Source organism: Danio rerio, chromosome 12, assembly GCF_049306965.1.
Source record: "Danio rerio strain Tuebingen ecotype United States chromosome 12, GRCz12tu, whole genome shotgun sequence".
NCBI classification, from domain to species: Eukaryota; Metazoa; Chordata; class Actinopteri; order Cypriniformes; family Danionidae; genus Danio; species Danio rerio.
In genome coordinates, this window is record NC_133187.1 from 31,294,927 (window position 1) to 31,319,450 (window position 24,524).

Genomic DNA, 24,524 nt, shown 5'->3' on the forward strand with positions numbered 1-24,524 from the left:
ACCTACAACGAACTAAATATCAATGTCTAACAATAGCTATGGTCATTCATTCATTCATTCATTCATTCATTCATTCATTCATTCATTTATTAATCTGGGGTTGGCACAGCGGAATGAACCACCAACTTATCCAGCATATGCTTTACACAGCGGATGCACTTCCAGCTGCAACCAACCACTGCAAAACACCCAAACACAACTCATTCAAACACATACTGTACGCTACGGTCAATTTAGCTTACCCTATTCACCTGTACCGCATGTCTTTGGACTATAGGGGAAGCTGGAGCACCTGGAGGAAACCCACGCGAACATGGGGAGAACATGCAAACTCCACACAGAAATGCCAACTGACCCAGCCAAGGGTCAAACCAGCAACCTTCTTGCTGTGAGGCGATCATGCCCAATAGCTTTGTTTCCACCCAAAAATGTGAATTAAATTTATGCGCAAAATATTGCATAAAAGATGCGTGAATAAAGCAGCGTTTCCATCCAATGAGTCAAAGAGAATAAAATCGTCAATTCCTGAATAACTGGCGCCAAAAAATACCAGTAAAAACAGAATTTGCTGTGATAGGAGAAGCTGCGTCAATCTTTTCTTCATTTAATAAACTACTTGTGCCTCAGAAGACAATGCCGATTATTCTTTGCTTTGGATGAAATATTTTTGGCTGAAATAAATTTAATAAAAAGATTGGTTTAATTTAATCTTGTTCACAGTTTTCTTACTCAAACCTGTATTAGATTCTTAGCCTGGTGGTTTGTCCATTCACACACATTTTTATGATCACATGATTATGATCACCACATAATTTTCTTTTTAATGCGCACACTGGAGTTTATTCGGTAAAAGTGTTTCTATTATAGTTTATGCGCACCTTTTATCGAGTAAAAAGTTTATCCCAGCCAGTTATGCGCATACATTTTTAAAGTGGGAATTTTATTTATTGATGCGGATTATGGTGTTTACATCAATCAATTTTTTTATGCGCATATTCAAAATGCTTATAAAAATAGGTGGATAGAAACATAGCTATTGCTACAGCTTAACATTGTGTGGACATTACCACTATGATGTCTATCAGACTTTAGACTTTGGTTGCCATAACTGATGAACAAATGTCAGTATTTGACATCAATATGACATTGGTTTAAGATGTTGGCTCTATCTTGGATTTTAGTCACTTTCTAACACAACCTGCTGTAAAATCAACCAAATATCAACATAATTTGACGTCATTATTGCACGTCAAAATAACGTTGTCCTTAGATGCTGGCCAAACATTGAATTTTGGTTACTTGACGTCATGACCTAAATCTAACCCAAAATTACCATTGTATGATGTTGTGTGCCTGCTGGGACACACTGAGGTGTTATGAAGCAATAATAGGTCTGTGTAAGGAATTCAATTTTGTATTTAAAATTACTGACTGTATTCTTAATTCATAGCTTCAGGCAAACGGTCCAGAGTGATGTCAGCTTTGCAAACATTCTTTCCCCCAAATCTCAGATGGCCTGAGGCTGAGTAATTTTTTAAAATGAATATTCTACTATGATTCACTCACCCTATACATGTTTTGTAAGTGTTTCTTTGAATATTTGAAAAAAATATTGGTAAGGGATAGCCATTAATTCCATGCTGTTTTATTTTGAACGGCTACCATCAACTGTTTAGTTAGCAACATTATTTAAAATATATTATATTAGAAAGAATCTAATACAGGTTTGAGTATGAAAATTGTGAACAAGATTAAATTAAACCAAACTTTTTATTAACATTTTTTTAGCCTAAAATATTTCATCCAAAGCAAAGAATAATTACTTGGGGCCCATCTTAGAAGTTAAACACAATTTTGTTTCCGACAGCTAAAAGAATTACTGCCAGAGCAAAGGAGAAAACTGCTTGGTTTTATTAATACTTATTCTATTACGTTATTTAAGCAGCATGGCGTTATTAGTTTTGCTTTTGTGAAGTAAAGTGGACAATGACATGTATTAAATTAAGTAATGCAATCTACTTATACACACAAAGAGAGAGAGAGAGACTAAAAGACAGCTAATAAATTTGTTATAGTCTGCGGCTATAAAGAAACAAAATGTGAAAATGTTTTTGGAAAGCAATTGCCTTGTTCTCCACTACTTACAACAGATTAAAATATGTTCAAGTAGCTTTGAAATCGAAAGCAAATCACAGGCAGTTGTTCCACTTGCCGGCTCTGCACACAATGTTTTTTGTATTATATAATGTATGCGATGTAGCAGTTCAACAACTCAGCTGTGAAAATAATCAACCAATTTAAAAATCGCAGCATTCCTAACTCTAATTTATGATTCCCAAGTGCTCCCATTCACTTTCTGGTCCCAGAACGCACGAATTGAACAGATGAAAGGGAAAGGGATTTAAAATATTAAAAACACATCACTATTAATCAAGCCCACATCGTGCAAAGCGTGCACATCTATGTGTAAAAACACACATGCTTCCTGTCACTGCAGAGACAGCCGTGCGCATTTACATTTGTAACATTTTCCTGAAAGCCTTCCCGTAATCACCCTGCTCATTAGTGTGCTTATGTGCTGGCATTTCTCTGGGGAGACACCAGAATGAGCAGAGTTCTTCTGCGCTGTTTACTGCGCTGCACATCAAACACTGCACACACAGAGCTGGAAGGTCTTCGGGGATCCTAGGCTTCGCTTTCCCAACATGCACCGCTGCCCACTGCCCTGCTGCTTTCTCCGGAGTGGTGTAGGGAGGCAGGGAGTCTGTGTCTGACCGCTGAGCGTACAGAGATTCCGGGACGAAAACACCACATTTAAGCCCTGGCAATTCTGCTGTGTTTTGCATAATGTGAATAATGCATGTCAATACATTAGAATTAATGAAGGAGGAAAGTGTCTCCGGTCTTGACCAAGAAAAATACTTATTAGGGGCATATTTATGGGTCAAGATGTTGGATTATATAATAGTTGGTTCTGGTCCTCTAAATTGATTGGCCAGATTCCCAAGAGAGCTGATGTGCAGTTTAACAGCACTTGGATATTCTGTAGTTTTTATCACTTTGCTTGTTCACTTGTTCAAAGGGTTTCAGACCAGAGTGTGTGTGAGTGTTGTGGAGTAAAAGGGGCAATGGCCATGCACTTTTGAATCTTTGGTATTTAAGAAGCAGGTTTGTCATGCAAACTGTAAGTGAAATCTGATTTTGAGCAACTTAAATGTTAGACAACACCTGTGTAATTTTGCTTTGCTGACAAGTTTAACTTTCATATAAACAATAAACTAATCTGCATTACTCAATGAACTATTCAATGGTTTTTATAAATTAGTTGAGTCAATTACACACTCAAACAGAGTGATTTTTGTAAATATTGGAAAATAAAAGTTTTCAACATCAGCAACATAAGAACTCACTCAAAGAAATTCAGTGATATGAGCAAACTTGTACAAATGACTCAATGATTCAAACACACTTGAATAAACCAGTGTTCTGAACAAACCCACTTGTTTTAATCCTAAATTAATCTGCAAACTGAACAAATTAATCAGTGAATTAATGAATCAAGAGTTTTGAATAAACCAGGCAGTTGAATACTTGCTTGTTTGAATCCCAAATCAATATGTAAAATAAACAGATTATTCAATCATGAATAAGAGACTCAGGGTTTTTAACAAATTGGTTCAATAAATGATTCAACGACTTATGATTAAAAATAGTGAATTTTTAAATACAGAATACATCATTATTTTGGATTAATTGGACTTAGTGAATCTCCCATTCTGGCAGTTGCTTGTTTCATTACTAGATGAATCAGTAAAGTAAATGACTCTTTCATTTACTCATAGACAATTTTTTTAAATGGTTGAGTAAATTACCTAAATTACCTAAAGAGTAGTGAATTTTTATTTACAAAATGTACAAAATAATTGTTTTAAATTAATTGGTTGTTGGAGCTTTATGACTCGATTAATGTACTCATAAAACACCTACAGTACTTAGTTTTAAGCTAAAATGAATCAGTCATTTGAATTGATTGGGCTCAGTGAACTTAATGAATCTCACATTTTTGCAGTAGCTTGTTTCATTAATTGATGAATCAGTAAATTAATTGACTCTGATTTACTAATAGACAATCACTTAAATGTATAATATAGAGAGAATGATTCAGTGGCTCACTTATTTGAACAAATTGGTTGAGTAAGTGATTCAGTGACTTTTTCAAAAATAGTGAATTTTTAATTGCAGAATGAATTGTTGGTTTTAATGAATTGTTTGAGTTATACACCTTGATTAATGTGTCCATAAAAACACATAGTTTTAATCCAAAATGAATTAGTAATTAGAAATATTTGGGCTCTGAACAACTTAATGAATCTCCCATTCTTGCGATTGCATTGTTTTATTAATGGATGAATCGGTAAAGTAAGCGACTCTGATTTAGTAATAGACAATTGATTAAATGTATAATTTTAGAGAGAATAATTCAGTGACTTACTTATTTGAACAAATTGGTGAAGTAAATAATTCAATGACTTACTTTAAAATAGTGTTTTTTTTTATTTCAGAAATAATCATTGTTTTGAATTAATTGGTTGGGTTTTGAATTTATTGGGCTCAGTAAATGACATTCCATTCTTGCAGTTGCTTGTTTTATTACTGGATAAATCAGTAAAACAATTTACATATTGTACCACTGTAGAAAGATTTACAAAAAAGCCATGTTGAGCTCTTGGAACGCCCTTCTACCACATATGCCAAATTCATCAAACCTGAGAGCCAGAAATAGCTGTTTAATTATGGTAGCACTGTTGACATGTAGTTACTCAGAGATGAATGAAATGAACTTGCGCTCTCTGCATGAGTTCATTTATCTCTTGATCGCATTTAACCATGTGCAGGCCATGACACAAGTCACCTACGCACATGGTCACCTTTTGACAGCCTCCACCTTGCCTTTCCTGCTCACATCTACCCAATGGGGCCACCTGTCATGGACAAATGGAGGTTAGCAGTGGGACTTATGCGTAAAAGCTTACGCCTTAACTGTCAGAGAGACGGCGGGTTACGAGTGTTTCTGCTTACTGACAGCTCATGATGGCTGTACACACAGACATCTGTCACACAGCAACAGTGCGCCCTGTCCTTCACCGGTCGGGGTGACAGCCCCTTGGGGCAACCTCCTGCAATAAGCATTTTCTTAACTCAACTTGGGCAGAGCTGGTTCCATTTGAAAAAATATATATACTTGTACTTAATGGTCTTCATGACATTCGGTTTCGTTAATGGTTCCTGAATGTCTCCATTCTTTCTCCGCCATGGAGGGAACACAGCAGTAAAATACTCTGACAATGTTTCTTGCACAGCGGGACTGTGCTGATACCAAATCTACGCTAAAGAAATCATGCTTTAGTAGAGTTGTGGCATTCAGCCTGAATTGAATGTGATGGATGTATTACTTCATTCACTAAAAGAATTTTAATGCAATTGTAAAGTGTGTGGTTTTTTGAGACGTTAAAATATACCCTGCTAAATACACAGCAAGAAAGAAAGCACACTGTGATACTATGAAAGATTTCTCTTTTTGAGGGTGCTTTTATAAGACAAATATGTAATAAGAGAGATGGAGATGATGGAGATATTTTTTTCTTTGCATTTTTATAAAGTTTTGCGTTTAGATAACAAGATTTTAAATATGATATGTGTTCACACAGATCCATAAAAACAACTAAAACTTTAGCCAAGCAGGGGGAGCTTCACCCGACTTCTCACAAGATGTAAATGTAGTCACTTACATTAATTCATTCATTTTCTTGTTGGCTTAGTCCCTTTATTAATCCGGGGTCGCCACAGTGGAATGAACCGCCAACTCATCCAGCACGTTTTTACACAGCAGATGCCCTTACAACCGCAACACATCTCTGGGAAACATCCACACACTCATTCATACACACACTCATACACTACAGACAATTTAGCCTACCCAATTGACCTGTACCACATGTCTTTGGACTGGGGGAAACCGGAGCACCCTGACGAAACCCATGCGAACTCAGGGAGAGCATGCAAACTCCACACAGAAACGCCAACTGAGCCGAGGTTCGACCTTTTGCTGTGAGGCGACAGCAATACCTACTGCCCCACTGCGTCGCCTAGTCACTTACAATAATTACAATAACACAATATACAGCTGAAGTCAAAATTGTGAGATCTCCTTTGACTAATTTGTGACTAATTTCTAATAACTACTTTCTTTTGTCTTTGCCATAATAACATTACATAATATTTTACCTTCTATTTTCAGGAAATCAGTATTCAGTTAATTAGGCAAGTCATTGGACAACAGTAGTTGCATAAAAAATAATTAAATTCATTAGGGGTTAATAATATTGATCTTAATTTCTTTTAATTAAAAACTGCTTTTATTCCAGCTGAATTAAAATAAACAAGACTTTATGTAGAAGATACAATTTTATAGGACATTTTGTTGAAATATCATTGCTCTTTAAACATAACTTGAGCAATATTTAAAAAAAAAATAAAGCTTTCACAGGAGGACTAATAATTTTGATTTGAACTGTATTTAGAGGGACAATCAAGCAAGCATTTTGCGTTTAATAGACGTCTAATAGACATCTAAACGTAGACAACTTGGCTAAAACAAGGTTAAACTTGGGCTGTCAGTGAAAATGTAATAGACATCTAAGAATAGCCCAAAACTAGACTATAGTTAGACAGATTAGACCGACTTTATATGTGTAGTCATTCATTTCTGTTTATTTGATGACTATAGTTTTGGCCTATTTTTAATGTTTATTAGATTTTCACTGACAGGCCAAATTTAGCCTTGTTTTAGTCAAGATGACTACTGTATGTTTACATGTCCATTACACATCTATTAGACATGTTTTAAAAACAATGCATGCTTGCTGGGAACTAAAATCTTGCTAAACTATGTCTCTCTTGCTGGATTTACGATGATATCTGTTGTAAAAATGCCATTACAGTGGGCAGCACGGTGATTCAGGTTAGCACTGTTGTCTCGCAGCAAGAAGATTGCTGCTTCAAATTCCAGTTGGTATTTCTGTGTGGAGTTTGCATGTTTTCCCCATGTTAGCGTGGGTTTCCTTCAGTGCTATAGGTGAATTGGGTAAACAAAGTGTGCGTGTGCGAATGTGAGAGTGTATGGGTGTTTCCCAGTACTGGGTTGCGGCTGGATGGGCATCCGCTGTGTAAAACATATACAGAATAGTCGGTGGTTCATTCCGCTGTGGCAACCTGTATTAAGGCCGTTTTGGCTTACCCAATAGAGTAAAGTTTGGTTTGAACTTGCTGTTTGGGCAAAAAATGGCAAATAGAGGGCACTTTTGAAAAAAATCGCATTTTTTTCTAGCATTATAAGCATCAATTCTACATTACAGCTTTATAAGAACCAAAATCACTAATTCCCTTCAATTTCTATCTGTACTTAACCTACATGGACCATAAAGAAAAAAAGCTCAGCCTACTTTAACAAATAGAGATAAATGATGGGTACCAATGATCGCCTGAAACATACTGGGGTTATGGATTAAGTATATAGATCTGCTAATGTCTTTAGTCTTGTGAGAGCATTTTTACTCTGTCCTTTGAGCATTTTCATTATGCTACGCAAATTAAAAGCTTTCACCTCTGAATTACAGTGAAGATGAAAAGGATGATTTACTTACAAAAAATGACAGAGGAGAAGAGTGCTACAGGGGCTACTTTCGTTAGATTTGATGCCACTGAAATTCATTTTTGGACCGGAATATAGGACTTTTTAATCTGTTCATAGAGACAACCATGAAATGAACATTTTCTTTCCTTTTTTAGGTGGAGCACCGCGTCCATTTCTCATTTAGATATTCTTGCAGTTTAGAAAGTACAGATGACAGCATGTATGAGGCAAGCAAAACTGCAACAAACTTGTATAATGAATCGCTACACCAGCACAGCACCTTTTACATATTAGACAGCTGAAGTTTTAGAGTAAACAGTGATTTATCAAGCTACGCTTGCTTCAACATCATCACATTAGATCTCCTGGTCAGTTGCAATGTAACATTATTGAAGAACCATATTTACCAGATTGATTTTGAACATTAAAGGAGTAAAAATTACTCACCCCCATGTCATTCCGTTCATTTTGGGAACACACATTTATATAACATCACCTTAGAATTATTTTAAGGTTACCTTAGAAGGTTTTATCTGACATTTTTTGTCAAAACTGAGTTATTAACATATTCTTATTAAATTACATCTTATTTACATTGTGGGATTTTTTTTTTAATAAGTCATTTACATTTTAGGACTTTTTTATTTAAAACAAATGTTACACAAATACTGTTTGCTTTAGAATGCAAAAACTTGCAAAATGATGCAAAATCTGAAGCTCAATATCTTAAAATCATTCAGAACGCAGACAGAACCATATAATTCTAAGGTGACTATATATTTTATATCTAGATATTTTTGGTCAAATCTGAGAGCTCTCACAGAATCTGAGAATTAAAATAATTCTAATAATTAATAATAATTAATTTTGCAAAGGTTTTAAAGAAGTGCAAAAGTTTAGTCTGATCAAATTATAGCGTCAGCTAAAACTGCTGGGTTCTGTTGGGGTACATTATTATTATTATTATTTTATTTTAAGTAAAAGTGTTACCGTCAAAATCTAATACGTGGAAATATATGCAAATTACATAAACGACATACAAGTTCACATGTGGATCATATATGATTTGTTTGCTTAAATATGCAATATTCAAAATATTCAAAAATGTCTGCTTACTGCACAAATATATATATATATATATATACATGAACAAATATATATATATACATGAACATATCTACATAGTTATATGACATGTAAAATATATATATATATATATATATATATATATATATATATATATATATATATATATATATATATATATATGTAGCCATTTTCTACCTACTATATCTTGAATGTATATGCACATGCAGTATTTGTAATTAAAATGGTTGAGCTCTCTCTCATCATCCATAGACAGCAAGATTACATACTGGTTCAACACTTTCAAAATACAAAAAAAAAAAAAAAGAAACTTCAACCACAAAACTGGCCATGTGCCTTTTTGTTGTTCAATCGGAATAGGAAATCAGAAAGAAAAAAAAAAAACACTTTTGTGCATATCTAAAACAAAAATAACGACTTTATCCAACAGTTTCTTCACACACAAAGTATTTTGTTGCTTCATAATATTCTGATAAAACCACTGAAGGCATATGATTTTAAGGACGTTTTTGTACCTTTCTGGACTTTGCATAAATTGGGAAATTTGCTGTCTATGGAGGATGAGGGAGTTCTCAGATTTCACCTAAAATATCTTAATTTGTATTCCCAGGATGAACAAAGAAGGCTGGAATGACCTTAGAGGTCTGGAATGACACAAGGGTAAGTAATTAAGATCATTTTCATTTTTTGGGTGAACCAACACATTATTGAGCTAAGGATTTTTTTTTCATTAATCTGTATATACAAAATGTATAGCATCAGGAAGTTTTCCGAAGGTAACATTATACATTTTTTAAAGGTAAATGAAGGTGTAGGATATACAATGTGTCGTTAAATACTGAGTTTCTCTATTTAAAAAAGAAAAGTATCTTGCAAGAAAGAGATCAATCCTCAGTCAGGTGTGAAAAAGTAACTCAAAATTTAACACATTACTTTCCATGAAAAGTAACCAATTAGTTACTTTTTTGGGGAGTAACTCAATATTGAAACGCATTTGACATTGTTACGCAAAAGTAACATTACCCAACACTGCATCCAATTACAAATATGTTCAAATATATTATTATTTATTGTATAAGAATGAACAGAAATTTGCTGTCGATGGAGGATGAGGGAGTTCTTAAATTTCACCTAAAAAATATTTATTTGTATTCCCAGGATGAATAAAGAAGTCTGGAAAGGCCTTAGAGGGTTAATGTGGCATGAGGGTAAGTAATTATTAAAATAATTTTCATTTTTGGGTGAACCCACAAATTAATGAGCTAAGAAAATTAGACTTAAAAGGCATAAAAACCAGTAATGCTAACAGAAAGGCATAGCTGATACTTTGCATTTAGTGAACACCCTTGTTTTCACAGATATCATAGACAATACAGTGTATTGCAGCATGCCTTTCACATTGGATAAATATAATACTTTTTTCTTTTAAGAAGGATGCGACAAAGTTCATTACAGCTGTCTGAAATAACCATAATTGAACAGGAGAAAACCGAGGGAAGACAATTTGTTGCTCTGTTAAGAAGAGTTGAAAGTGTCTAGACAGATGACTTCCCCTGAGAGGAAAAGGAGACTGACTCATTAAATCCCACTGCGAGGCGAAGACAGGGAAAACTTAAGACAGATTAATGCCAGAACGAGACCCATTACAGCTCTGAACTGGAGAGAGACGGAAAGAAAAAAAAAAAACTTAAGATCTAGAAAGGTGAATGGATTCATCGCAGTGCTTTTTCTGGAAATGATGACAGCCGGGGCCTTAACAGAGTGCGCCTGACTGAACGCAAGTGACAATTAAGACAAAACCAGTGGTGTACCGGTGTTAAATAAAATTCTAAGCATTTTCTTCTACTGCAAAAACATAATCAAAACACAGAAATCATGATGGACTGGACAGGGAACAAATCTAAGTGGTTTTAGTGTGCTAAAAGCAAACAACATTAATTAAGTGAAACGTCTCGCATGCATTAGTAGCGTATAAAAAGCAAATTACGTGCTTTCACAACCTCCGCTATGATAGTTCATAAATGACTCTAAACTACACAACTAGAAAAAAAAAAACAAACGGCATGAATTATTAAGCCTCGCATTTGTAGGAAGGAAACAATCCACAAATGTACCACTAAAAAGACTAAAATGGATGATATAAAAGTAGACATGTATGAAGTATATTAGATCAGATCATATGCTTTTAAGAAACAAATAGGTGTATATTCGTGTATGAAAAGCTAATGACTTCATTACTAAGGGTTTCCATAATGTGATTAATGTATAAACAGAAAGCAACAATAGATCTAAAGACTACCTGTTTTATTGAAGAATATAAATACATGAATGTTCTTTGCTGTGAAAGCAATTCCAGAATTTACTACTGCAAGCCCAGTGAAAAAAACATGTATTTCATACAGTGCTTTGAGATACACGTATCTAAACATAGTTCAGTGTAATTAACATTGTTTTCTCAACATTTGTGTGTTATGTATTTTTATGCTCATTAGTGTTTTACTATTAGCTTTGCAACATGCTAACATAAAAACCACTACGAACTACACAGAACAGACATAATAATGTGTTGTTGACATAAATAGAAGTATAAAACAGATGCAGAGCTGTATTGTTAAAGCAAGGAGTAGAATTACAGTAAATTGACATTCACATATTTAATTTGAAGGTTTGCTAGGACAAATGGTCTTTAATTTTGCAAAGGTATCAAAGCTCTTTGAAGTGCTAACGTTTAGTCTGATCAAATGATAGCACCAACTAAAACTGATGGGTTCTTTCAAATCAAATTTGGGTCAAATGTGGAGAAACCCAACTGTTGGGGTACATTTTTTACAATTTTTAATATATATATATATATATATATATATATATATATATATATATATATATATATATATATATATATATATATATATATATATATATATATATATATATATATACATACATACATACATACATACATACATACATACATACATACATACATACATACATATATATATATATATATATATATATATATATATATATATATACATATATATATATATATACGTATGTATGTATGTGTGTGTGTGTAATATTATGATATTGATAATATTACTTTTCTAAGTAACGCATAAAATAAGCAACAATATTTGAGCTACTTTTTAAAAAAAAAACGTAACTCGAGTTTATAGATTAATTGACTTAAAAAAAAATTAATTGCTGAATTAAAATGAGTAAAATCACATTCAATCACACTCATTGAGAGAATGAGCCCCCCATGGGAACAGACAGAAACCAAGATGGAAGAGCCTTACATTTCTGTGATGGAAGTATTCTCATTATTTTGAGCACATGGAAGAAAAGGGGATTGTCTTAGTGGACAGTGATTTTACTGAACTAATAAGACAAAAATACAAAAGTAGCAAACATGTTGCTTTAAACTTTAATTAATTTTTATATGCGCCTTGTATAGTGTCAGAAAGCTCTTTGAAGGTAACATTATTTAATTTTAATTTTAATTAGTTTATTTTAAAGGTAAATAAAGGTGAAGATTATACAGGGTGTTGTTAAATGCAGAGCTCCTGTTTAAAATATACCCTGCAAGTTCTGAAATAGATTAAGCCAGGTATGAAAAAGTAACTCAAAAACGTAAAAAGAAAATATGTGAAATAGCATCTCAAAAGTAACGTAATGTATTACTTTCCATAAAAAGTAAAAAAGTAACCAATTATAGTATTAAGTTAACATGTCAATATTGTAATGCAATACTTTTTAAAGTAACTTTCCCCAAGACTGCATATTATTACTTATTGTATAAATATGCATATGTATTGTCATGTATGTTTATATATATGGGCACATTCTAGCTAATATATTTTGAATGTCTATGTACATATATGGTATATATGATTGATATATATATATATATATATATATATATATATATATATATATATATATATATATATATATATATATATATATATATATATATATATATATATACCGGTCAAAAGTTGTGAAATGTTATTGCACTAAAAAATAACTGTTCAAAAATAGTTTAAAATTTAATTTAATAATTTATTCCAATGATTATAATGATGAATTTTCAGCATTACTCCAATCTTTAAAGTCACACAATCCTTCAGAAATCACTCTAATAATAATAATAATAATAATAATAGTTGTTGTTGTTGTTGTTGTTGTTATTATTATAATTATTATTATTATTATGGTAATAATAATTAAAGCAATCATGACTTGAGTAATAATTTCATTTGAAACCACTTACAATAAGAAAGCAGTTATTTAAAATTTTAATAAATATTTCATTAACAAATTAACAATGTTTTTACATTTAATAAATGATGAACAAAATGATGTTCTTAAAAAACAAAAGCATGAAAAATAAAAAATAAAACTGACCCCAAAGATTCGACCGGTACTCTCAAACTAGTTAAGCTGACAAAGTTAAAAGGAATCAGTTATTATAAATGACTTATTAAAGCTATATTGTTTAGAAATGTGATTTCTTATTTCTGTTAAACAGAAATTAAAGAAAAATGTATAACAGTAATTAAGGAGAGCTAATAAATCTGACTTCAACTGTATATAAAATATGTCATACAGTTGAAGTCAGAATTATTAGCCTCCCTTTGATTATTATTATTATTTTTCCCTAATAATGTTTAACAGAGCAAGGGAATTTTCACAGTATGTCTGATAATATTTTATTTTATAATATTTTATAAAAATTATTAGCCCCTTTAAACTATATTGATTTTTAAACAATCTTCTCTTCATTAAACAGAAATTGGGAAAAAATAAACAAGGGGGCTAATAATTCTGACTTTAACTGTATTTGAAATCCAGACTTGAACTTCTGCCATGTATGTAATTTGCATATATTGCCATATATCAGATTTATGTGTGTTGTCTTTGTCCATATTTGACCCAGACATATATACAGATAGATGGATGGCTAGATAGATGAATAAGGCTCAAAATCAAGTGGTGCAAAACTCTCTGTACTTGTCAAACAAAGGCCATTAATTGATATTTTATAGCACATTATCCTCACACTGTGCTGATATCCCTCGGCAGGAACATGAGCTATAAAATCCCCGATGTTGGAGATCCAGATTGCACACTATTGTCTTTTATGAGGTCTTTCTGCACAAGGCAACAAACCCAGGACCCTTTAGCCTCCCCAAGTCTCCTCATGTACTGCAGATTTGGCCAGTTATTCATCATTTGATCTGCTCAATTCGCTCTGCCTCCCACACTCTCAAAACGTCAACCTGATTCATGTATTCATTATCCAGCGGCGAGGATGCATGCCTAAGCTGGCGCACTCTCTTTCTCTCCTGGTCCCCATATCTCGCTATTTTTATTCGTCTCCTTCCTCCGCCTTATCTCTTGTTCTCCCGCGCTCACACACATACACAGCTACTTAAGCTTTCTGCTTGGTCTCATGTTTCTCCATAAGAGGAGGAGCTATAATGAGCCATGTCTCTGAAGACTGTGGCAGATAACAGACTGTTCCTGCGAACGAAACCGATAAGCTTAACCAGCTACTGTAGTGTGTATTCTTATCAAAGGCGATCGCAGGCATCTTGGCTGGAGCTCCTGACATGAGCAGGGGAGCACATGTTTCAGAGACTTCACTGGGTGTTTGACCAGAGTAACCTTGGAGATAAGTGCACATCTGCAGGGCTGACCGAGGATGGAGGGGAGTCTCCTTTGAGCTGGGTGTCCTCTCCGCTCTCCTGTCTTGTACGCCCCCACCTTTCCCCTCAACTCCTGTCCTGATGAGGAAGTGTAGCTCCGTCAGCTTCACTGTGAGCACAAGCTATATTTAACGCCCAATGAAATATTTATCCTCATGCTGAGACACAGGAGGATGTGCAGAGCCAGCATAAATGGGAGGGGACTGAGAGGCGAGAGAGCGAAAGAGAGATGGGATGGGGAAGTGCTGAGGGATCGGAGGCCTGGATTGGCTACACAAACACACACACAAATGCACAGAAGTAGTAACTTGTAAAATGTTGGTTGGAAACATTATTATTTTAAATATATTTAGAAAATTAACACTGTTGGGAATTTGGGATGGACTAGTATGCAAATCAGACATGTAATATAGATAAACTGTCATCTTGGCAAGGACTAAAGAGTTCATTCATTCATTCATTTTCCTTCGGCTTAGTCTCTATCTTTAGAGGTCGCTACGTTGGAATAAACTGCCAACTATTCCACCAGTACTGGTAAACACCCATACACACTAATTCACACATACACTACAGTCAATTTAGTTCATTTAATTTACCTATAGCGCATGTCTTTGGTCTGTGTGGGAAACCAGAACATCTAGAGGAAACCCACGCGAACATGGGGAGAACATGCAAACTCCCCACAGAAATGCTAACTGGCCCAGCTGGGACTTAAACCAGTAACTTCTTGCTGTGAGGTGACAGTGCTAACCACTTAGGCACTGTGCTACCCACAAGAGAATTTAGTTATTAGAAAGTATTAATAAATATTTTCTCTATACGTTAAAATGGATTATATAGAGTCTTTTCACATTTCTGGGTTTCTCAGTTGCGGAAGGTGTCATAGCTGAATCAGAGAGTACAACAAATATTTTTTTACAATCCTGTTTGCTCAAATAATAGAAGAAATACCTCATGGTGCTATCATGACTTTCAGAAAAAGGAAAAAAATTGTGTGACTGTGGGACCGGCAGCCAGAGGAGAGAATAACGTCAAATTTACTCTTAGCCCCATAGACTCTGCATTAGAAACACCTTGCATAGGGAATTCGTTGTTTGTAATTTGACGCAAAGATGATATAATACATTCATAAATGCATATAAATGTTCATACGTTTAAAAAAAATGTAAATATTAAAAGTTTTAAAGGATTTGCGATTATAATGATCGTTTAAGGCGATAACAGTCTTGTGAAAAAGGTCCATTGAGTACAAATGCAGATACCCTAATAAAATGTCACACAAGTAGAAGAATAAAACGCTCCTTTTCAGTATTACTTGAGTCAAAATACTGGATTTTCTACTAGAATTTACGTACACTCCAAAAAAATCTACTTCTTATTCAAACTACTTTGAGGTGAATCAACAAAATTCTTGAGATTTTTGAGGGACAACTTAATTGCTTTATGTTCAATCTCCTTAACCCTTTAACTGCCCCACCAAGCAAAAAAAAATAAATAAATTAATTGAACTTCTTAACTCCCAAGGTGGTTAACACACTCAATCAATGCAAAACACTTCCCATAATTTCAAAAATTTCAATCTCTAACAAAAGGTAGATATGTCGGTTTATAGTAATTAAGGTATTAAGTGCAAGACCATTTATTTAAAAAAGAATATTCAAAATAAAACATTTTTATATACTATATCATCTTTATTTTTTTAAGTATGCCATAAAATGTTTCAGATTCTCATTTAACAAGCTTTTTTAACAATAAAACTAAAATCAAGTGTAGTAGTGCAACAAGATTATGTTTGTTTGATTTATTGTTTTTTTTTTTTTGTTAATAAAAAATGCTGTGTAGTATAAACCATTATTTAAAACAGTCAAAATATGGTTAACCACTTGGTAGATCTGGCAGTTAAAGGGTTAATTAATAATAAAAATAATATAAAATTGAAACTTTTAAAACCTTTTTATTTCTATTTTTGTTGGGATTTGTAGAACCCAGCATGTTTTACAGTCTAAGTAATACAAGTAAAAGTACTTATTAATGATTTTTTATTTTGCTGTAAGAAAGTAGAATGACCAAAACTTGTCACCCTCTAATATACGCACTGATAATTCATTATAATTCATTCATGCCATTCATATTAATACTACTGTAAATATAGAGTTGAAGTCAGATTTATTAGCCCTCCTGAGTTTTTCAAGACATAATAGTTTTAATAATAATTTTTTAATAGCTGATTTCTTTTATCTTTGCCATGATAACAGTACATAATATTTTACAAGATATGTTTCAAGATATTAGTATTCAGCATAAATGGCAATTTAAAGGTTTAACTAGGTAATTAAGCAAGTTAGGGTAATTAGTCTTATCATTGTATAACAATGGTTTGTTCTATAGACAATCTAAAAACAATATTGCTTAAGAGGGTTAATAATACAGACCTTGAAAGTTTTTTTTATTATTATTATTAAAAACTTTTATTCTAGCCGAAATAAAACAAATAAGACTTTCTTCAGAAGAAAACATATATTATAGGAAATACTGTGAAAAATTCCTTCATTTGTTAAACATCATTTGGGAAATATTTGAAAAAGAAAAAAAAATGACAGGAGGGCTAATAGTTTTGACTTCAACTGTAACTGAGGTCAGCTAGTAGAAACAAGAAACAAAGACCTGAATCTTGAAAACCAGAGTTACACTGCTGCTGTTAACACAAAAGTGAGTGAGGTTTAGCGGACTGAGTGAAACAAATGCTATTTAATAGAAAAAAGCCATTTTTTTCTTTGAATCAAGGGGTTTCAATTGGTGCCGTGACTCTGATTGAGGAAAATGCTAGGAAAAATACCTTCGTCTGTTAAACATCATTTGGGATATATTAGAAAAAAAAATCAAATGAGAGCTATTAATATTGCCTTTAACCCTATGTATTTTTTCTAACTGTCATCAGTTCAAATAACACATCCTCAGGCAGTATGCAATTTGAGATGCACAATATAAACTATACATAATGCAAATGAATTATGTATATGAGGAGCAGAGAAATGTGTTTCAAGCTAGCATTTGTCGTCTAATCATTGCTTACATACTCTGTTTAGCACTTCATCTTTTATACCTTTAGAAGGTTTTTTGGCCAAATATACTCAAGGACAGGTAAAACCGAGCACTCACACAGCTGCATTAAACTTTTATAAACTGTAAGCTGATGAAAATGTAATGTGATGCACTTACTGCCTCAAATGATGGCCTCAACATGTTCTGTAGAGTATAGGGTCCTTGTCAAGTTATCCAGGGATGAAGCTAATGTAAATCTTAATTATATATTGCAAATTAATTCTGAGCTTGAATTATTTGTTTTAATGCACCTAGTAGTCATGTTATTGTGGTGTGTGAATTAATGTTTGCTACAGGCTGTGTATTTCCTGTGTGCTAAACAATATTCAGTAAAAGTAAAAGGCTGGCTTGGGACAGGTTGTTTAAATGGCACAAGATATTTCTATTTTGTTCATCACTTAACAGTATTGTGTTTGTATTTTGTAACCTTTTTTTATGCTCAGAGGCTTGTTTTTTTTTTTTTTTTTTTTTTTTTTTTACAATTACTGCGAGTAATTACCATAGTTTAAGTAGAACAAGTTTTGTTTTGGTGCTGCAAAAAAAAAATAAAAATAAATAAATAAATAAAATTTGAAAAAAAATTAGAAAAAAAAAGTGTTCACCTGTAGAAAAAAAAAATCATGAACACAGAATCGAACCAATTCATCAGTGGTGGTAAGAGTACAAAAAAATTGTACTCAATTACAAGTACTGTTACATTGCTGAAATTGTACTCAATTACAAGTAAAAGTACTGGTGTTAAAAAGTACTCAAGTAAAAGTACAAATTACTCTTCGTAAAAACTACTCAAATTACAAAATTACAAATTACTTTTTTAGCTTGGCGATATTGGTGGAATTATCCATGAATGCGGAGTCAGACAAGATTCAGGCAGTAAAACACATTTTACATAACACATCTAAAGATACTATAAACACTTTTAAAACTGTGTAAACAGCATTAATTATAGATTATAATTATAGAGCACCTATAGAGGAAACCCAAGCCAACATGGGGAGAACATGCAAACTCCACACAGAAACACCAACTGACTCAGCCAGGGCTTGAACCAACAAACTTCTTGCTTTGAGGCGATAGCAATACCCACTGCGCACCATGATTATTTTACAAAAACAATGTTTTGCTATTTTGAGTATAAAGATAACAGAAATATGCACAAATGCACAACTTTTTATCATTTCAAATGATGCCTTTCTATCTGTACGATCAATAGATGATTTAATAAATTAAAAAAAACACTTGCAAATTATGGAGAAACTTTGTTAATTACCTAATTCTCGAACTAAACCGTCAGAAACCACAGAACAACACTGCCTAGTACCTAAACATATTATTAATAAATTAAATATCACACAAATTAAGTTGTCTTCCTACCATAATGTTTTTTTTTTCAGATTATAGACTGAAGTCTTGTAAAAAAAAAAAAGAGTTTCTGCAGATATCATAATGTCAAATGTAAGACTTTTTAAGACTACGTCATATCTTTAATATTGTTCAAGATTTTAAAAATAATTATTTTTCATTATTTTATAATTTATTATGATTACAAAGTTGGGTAACGGGTGGGGCAGTGGGTAGCGCTCTCGACTCAAGACAAAAAGGTTGCTGGTTCAAGCCTTGGCAGGGTCAGTTGGCATTTCTGTGTGGAGTTTGCATGTTCTCCCTGTGTTGCGTGGGTTTGCTCAAGATGCTCCGGTTTTCCCCACAGTCTAAACACATGCATTTTAGGTGAATTAGGTAAGCTAAATTGTCTGTTGTTGTAAATGAGAACGGGTTGCAGCTGGAAGGGCATCCGCTGTGTAAAACAATTGCTGGATAAATTGGCGGTTCATTCCGCTGTGGCGACCCCAGCTTAATAAAGGAACTAAGCCAAAAAGAAAATTAATGATTATAAAGTTTTTTAACTATTTATGATTTTTTAAATCAAAGTTTGATGCATCACTCACTTTTGTTTATATCTCGGACAGTTTTACCTATTAAAGTTAAATTTCAATGACAACAGAACATGGGTTACTCTACAATTATTTTTTTTATTCTGGCAAGAATAATAGCAAAAAAAAAAAAAAAACATTTTTTGCCCACTCAACAATTGACACATTATTGTCTGGCTAGTTTCTGTCCTCTACTAATGAGCTGAAAAGGCAATAATGGTCCAACAATCCTGTCCATCATCACCAATAAAGCCTAGAAATTGGGCATCAGTTTACTGTAAGTCGATGGGTTCATATATTATTGTCCAGTTATTAAATACCTAATTTGTTATTTAATTTTTGTTACATTGTTTTAACTTCAAAATGATACATCAGTGTAAAACCTATAAATGGTGGAAAAACATATTCTGTAATCTTAAAACCACCTGGGTCTCCACTTTTGCCATGGCCTCTTTTTTGTTGTAACAAACTTATCCCCCAGGTTTTTCCAAACTTTAACAAAACACTTCCTTTCCATTGCTGTTGCAATTTTTAGCCAAGAATTATTGGTCATCTGGTCATCTCTATGCTGATCACGCATGGTCGGATAGTTAAGATGTCTGTACAGTCGTACTGTTACAGACAAAATCTCTTCAAAGCGATTCAAATTCAACTCAAATCAAGCGCGGCGCCGCGCGAACTGTTCACCCGAAATCATGTCGCGCGCATCCAAAGTGAACCTCCGCAAACACGGCGATGACGTCACATTCGCCGCGCGCACTGAGCTATTGCATGCTGGTATTATTTGTAGTTTTAATACTGCAAATCACAATAGGACTAGTGAAATAAAGAACTACACCACCACGAAACCAAGCAACAACAACAAAATAATTTAAATGAGCATTAGGAGTAGCGATACATGTACATTGGAAAAATAAGACCTGTGCAAACATATTTCAGACCTAGAACAGCGAATTTAAGACTTTTTAAGGCCTAAAATTTAGATGTTTATATTTTAGACATTTTAAGACCCCACGGAAACCCTGTGTAACCCGGATGGCACAGCAGAGGGCAGGTTTCATCCACTTGTTTTTTGCGCTTTTTGGATATGCACATAAAAACGGTTGATGGAAACGCTATAATGCGCATATATTTTGAAAATGTGTGTGAATGGACAAACCAGCAGGCTAAGCACATTGTAAAACATCTTAAGTGTTGTTTTGGTCATTCTAAACCGCCTTAACCGTTTCAGTATTATATTATATTAATAATGACCTCCAGAATTGTCAAGAGTTTCTGCACTCCGTGTCTCGCGCCTTCAAACGCCAGCGCGCGTTCACTGCGTGCAGGATTGCCTTCTGATGCGCAAGTCACTTATTAAATGAAGATAATTTATTAACGGAGCTGCTCCTACTGATGCAAATTCTGTTTTTGCTTTTGATATTTGTCGCCAGTTAATCAGAAGATGGCAATTTTGTTCTCTTTGACTTGATGGACAGAAAAGCTGCTTTATTTGCAGTCTTTTATGCGATATTCCAGTTTTGAGCATATATTTAATTAGCATTTTAGATGGTAACATAGCTATTCACATCAGCGCATCTATCCCCTTTCTTCCCTATATACCTGTAACTTAAGGTGAACAGCTCCTCCGGGTGTGGCCATGCATTCATCCTCTGCTATTTCTTCCTCATTTCTTCTGTCTTTAATCTCCATATGTCAATTGATAACTTTGTGACTGTATGATGACGGTCACGTAAATCTGCAGTAGCCTGAACTTGTTTTTCGGTTCAAATAATGTACCAGGCTTTTCATTGGTCCGTTAAGATCAGCTTTTTTTATTGGCTACCGAAATGCTGGTCAGTGCGTGGCTGAAATATTAATTTATTTACAGTACTCTGTAACGAATTGTGATTTTAAAAGTAACGAAGTAGATTGCTCAGCTTAATTTGTACTCAAGTACAAGTAAAATTACAGGCTTAAAATTCTACTCATGAAAGTACAATTACACCAAAAATGTACTTAATTACAGTAACGTGAGTAGTTGTAATTCGTTACTCCCACCACTGCAATTCATACATTTAAAGCAGTAAATTGGAATGGCTTTACACTGTTTTCTACGAAAGAAAGAGGTCTTTTTTTTGTTTTTCTATTTTGCTATTTGTCAAACTGGGAATTGAAATGTTTCCATCTGGCAGAGTTGAAAACTGACTTCATTTGCTATTTGATTCACTGAACTTTCTTTACTTCAACTTTTTAAATGTCAGCCTGAAAATAATTCATCAAACTGGAAATATTTTACTTTAAAGCTGCTATTTTCACAGGCAAATAAGATGCTTTGTGTATCGTCAATATTTTATTGATTTATGTAGCACTGCTTTACACACTTTAAAACCAAGCAACTTTGTTTTGGTCAGCAAGGCAAATCTACATGAACAAAGTTTGCACAGGATTTTTAAACCGACTCCAAAATAATGCAGATTATAACTTCAAATAGTTTATACTGGAATAACTGGCTTTAATCTGCCACATTTTGTAGATTGTTTTTTTTTTACTTATTAACAATGTCCATCATTATATTCATTCATTTTCTTTTCGTTTAATCCCTTCATTAATCAAGGGTCACCACAGCGGAATGAACCGCCAACTTATGGTTTACATAGCGGATGCCCTTCCAGCTGCAACCCATCACTGGGAAACACCCATACACTCTTAATCGCAAACATACACTACGAACAATTTAGCTTACCTAATTCACCTATAGCTCATGTCTTTGAACTTTGGTCTTTGGAAACCGGAGCACCAGGAGGAAACCCACTCAAAAACAGGGAGAACCTGCAAACTTCACACAGATATACCAACTGACCCAGCAGACGCTCGAACCAGCAACCTTCTTGCTGTGTGACGACATTGCTACCCACTGCAGCAGCGCGCCACCCTTATATCTTTTTTCTAAAAACAAACTATCACAGGGTGTTCACCCGTAGAAAACAAAGAGCATGAACACAAGATAGAACCAATTTATGATTTTGAAACAGTCGAGTGTTTGTGGACAAGCTTTACACAGTTTTTTTTAAAAGAAAAAAGAACCTATAAGCAAGTGAGATATGGCCTTTTTGTTTTTCTTGTTTTGCAGTCAAACCAGGATTTTAAATGTTTCCATCCGGCAGCATTGGAAACTGGCTTCATTTGCTATTTGATTCACTGGTCTTTCTTTACTTCAACTTTTTAAATGTCAAAACTTTAATTTATATTAATTACTAATTCACAAGACAGTGAAAGTAAATTGGTGTTTCATCAAATTGAGAATATTTCTCTCACTTTAAAGCTGCTATTTTCACAGGCAAATTATATCCTTTTTGTATCGTCAATATTTTATTGATTTATGTAGGACTGCTTTACACAGAAGTCACTTTAAAAAAAAAGCTGCTTTGTTTTGGTCAGCAAGGGAGATCTACATTGAGGAAAATTTGCACAGGAACTTCAAACCGAACTCCAAAATAATGCAGATTAGAACTCCAAATAGTTTATACTTGAACGACTGGGTTTAATCCGCCGTTTTTTTCTAAATAACTGAGTGCACCTCCAGTAGATTCACTCATTAGCAATGTCCAAAATCATATATTGTTTTTAACTGCATGCAAAGTAAATACAAAATTCACTCTAATACACACTATTAAATGCTAATTTATCCCACCTTATACTGCGTCATCTGACATAATTACAGCTTGATTGAAATTACTAAAAAAAAAAAAAAAACATGAGGTGCTTTTTAGACTGTGATTTATTGATTTCCCTTAATTTTTATGCCATACATGCCATCTTAAGCTCTTAACTGGCTGAGTTGTTTCCTTGGTAACCAAGTACACTAACTAAGCTTTTGCTGAAATGGAGGAAGAGTCATCATTTATGTACAAATTCTTATAACTAGTGCTGTCAATCGATTAAAAAAACATTAACTAATTAATTGCACTTTTTTTTATTAATCCCGATTATTCACAAATTAAAATAAAATACTGAAATGTAATTTTGGCTATTCAAGTGTAAAATTGATGTAAACGCAAGACAAAAACTATTTAAATTCAAAATATAATTTATTTTTAGAATTTTTGTTTAACTTGTAACACAGATTTCTTCATGTAAACAACACACCCACAATAAACTATCAAGATCCTGGCTTGACAGTCATATTTATTACAAAAATAAAAACACAGGCATGTTAGTGCTATTTGAATTTCAAAACAATCAATGCCAATAAAGAACAAACTGATTTCCAAGTTGTATTCTAAGTGGACTGCAAAAAAAAGGACCTTTTCTTTTGAATAATGTAAGCTGAGAGTGCAACGCAATCTCACGGCAATTTGTAATCTTTTCAATTAGTGGCTACTGACAATGACGTTTAGACAGGTTTGTTGCTGAGAAACGCACGCACTCGCGCGCGCACACAGACCAGGGCCATGCACAGGGGGGTGGCCTGGTGGCTAGAGCCACTGCCCCTCTGCCCTCACTGGCATACGCTTTCGTTACATTTAAGGAGGAAACACGTCAAACTTAATGAAACATTGGAGAGCTCATGCTGAAAGGCAGAGGAATGCGCTGTCTTTGACAGCTCATGACAAACATTTTACATAAGACACTCATACTCAGTTTTTAATATGATTAAGATAATACTCATATTAAGAGTCTACCATGTAAGCTGCGATTTTTGATTACCAAATTGTATCAAATTCCATTAAAACAGAAGTAAAAAAAGTAAAAAATTAAATACCCGAAATTACATGAAACTCTGGATAGCCTGATGATGCGACATTAATTGTTTTATACTGAAACTTGCCTTCAAAAAGTCCTTCCTTGGTCTTGTCCATATGTCTTTGAATGTTGAACACACGTCGACCACAACAGGAAGTAAAAAAAATCTGCAACTGTGTTAATTTCGTTAATTTTTTTAACGAATTAAATATTTCAAATTAATCGCATGCGTTAACGCACTAATTTTGA

General features: G+C 33.6%; 1 protein-coding gene across 2 annotated transcripts in view; it reads right to left on the reverse strand.

Annotated features, from left to right (window-relative positions):
- Positions 1-24,524, reverse strand: part of nrg3b (neuregulin 3b) — a 263,343-nt gene that overhangs the window by 114,781 nt on the left and 124,038 nt on the right. Inside the window, exon 1 of one of the 2 annotated variants that reach the window (XM_073918545.1) lies at positions 21,153-21,327. The exons of the other annotated variant lie outside the window; for it this stretch is intronic. The gene's annotated coding sequence lies outside the window, so the exon portion shown is untranslated. Of the gene's footprint in view, positions 1-21,152; positions 21,328-24,524 lie in introns of those variants that run through there. 2 annotated transcript variants of the gene reach the window in all.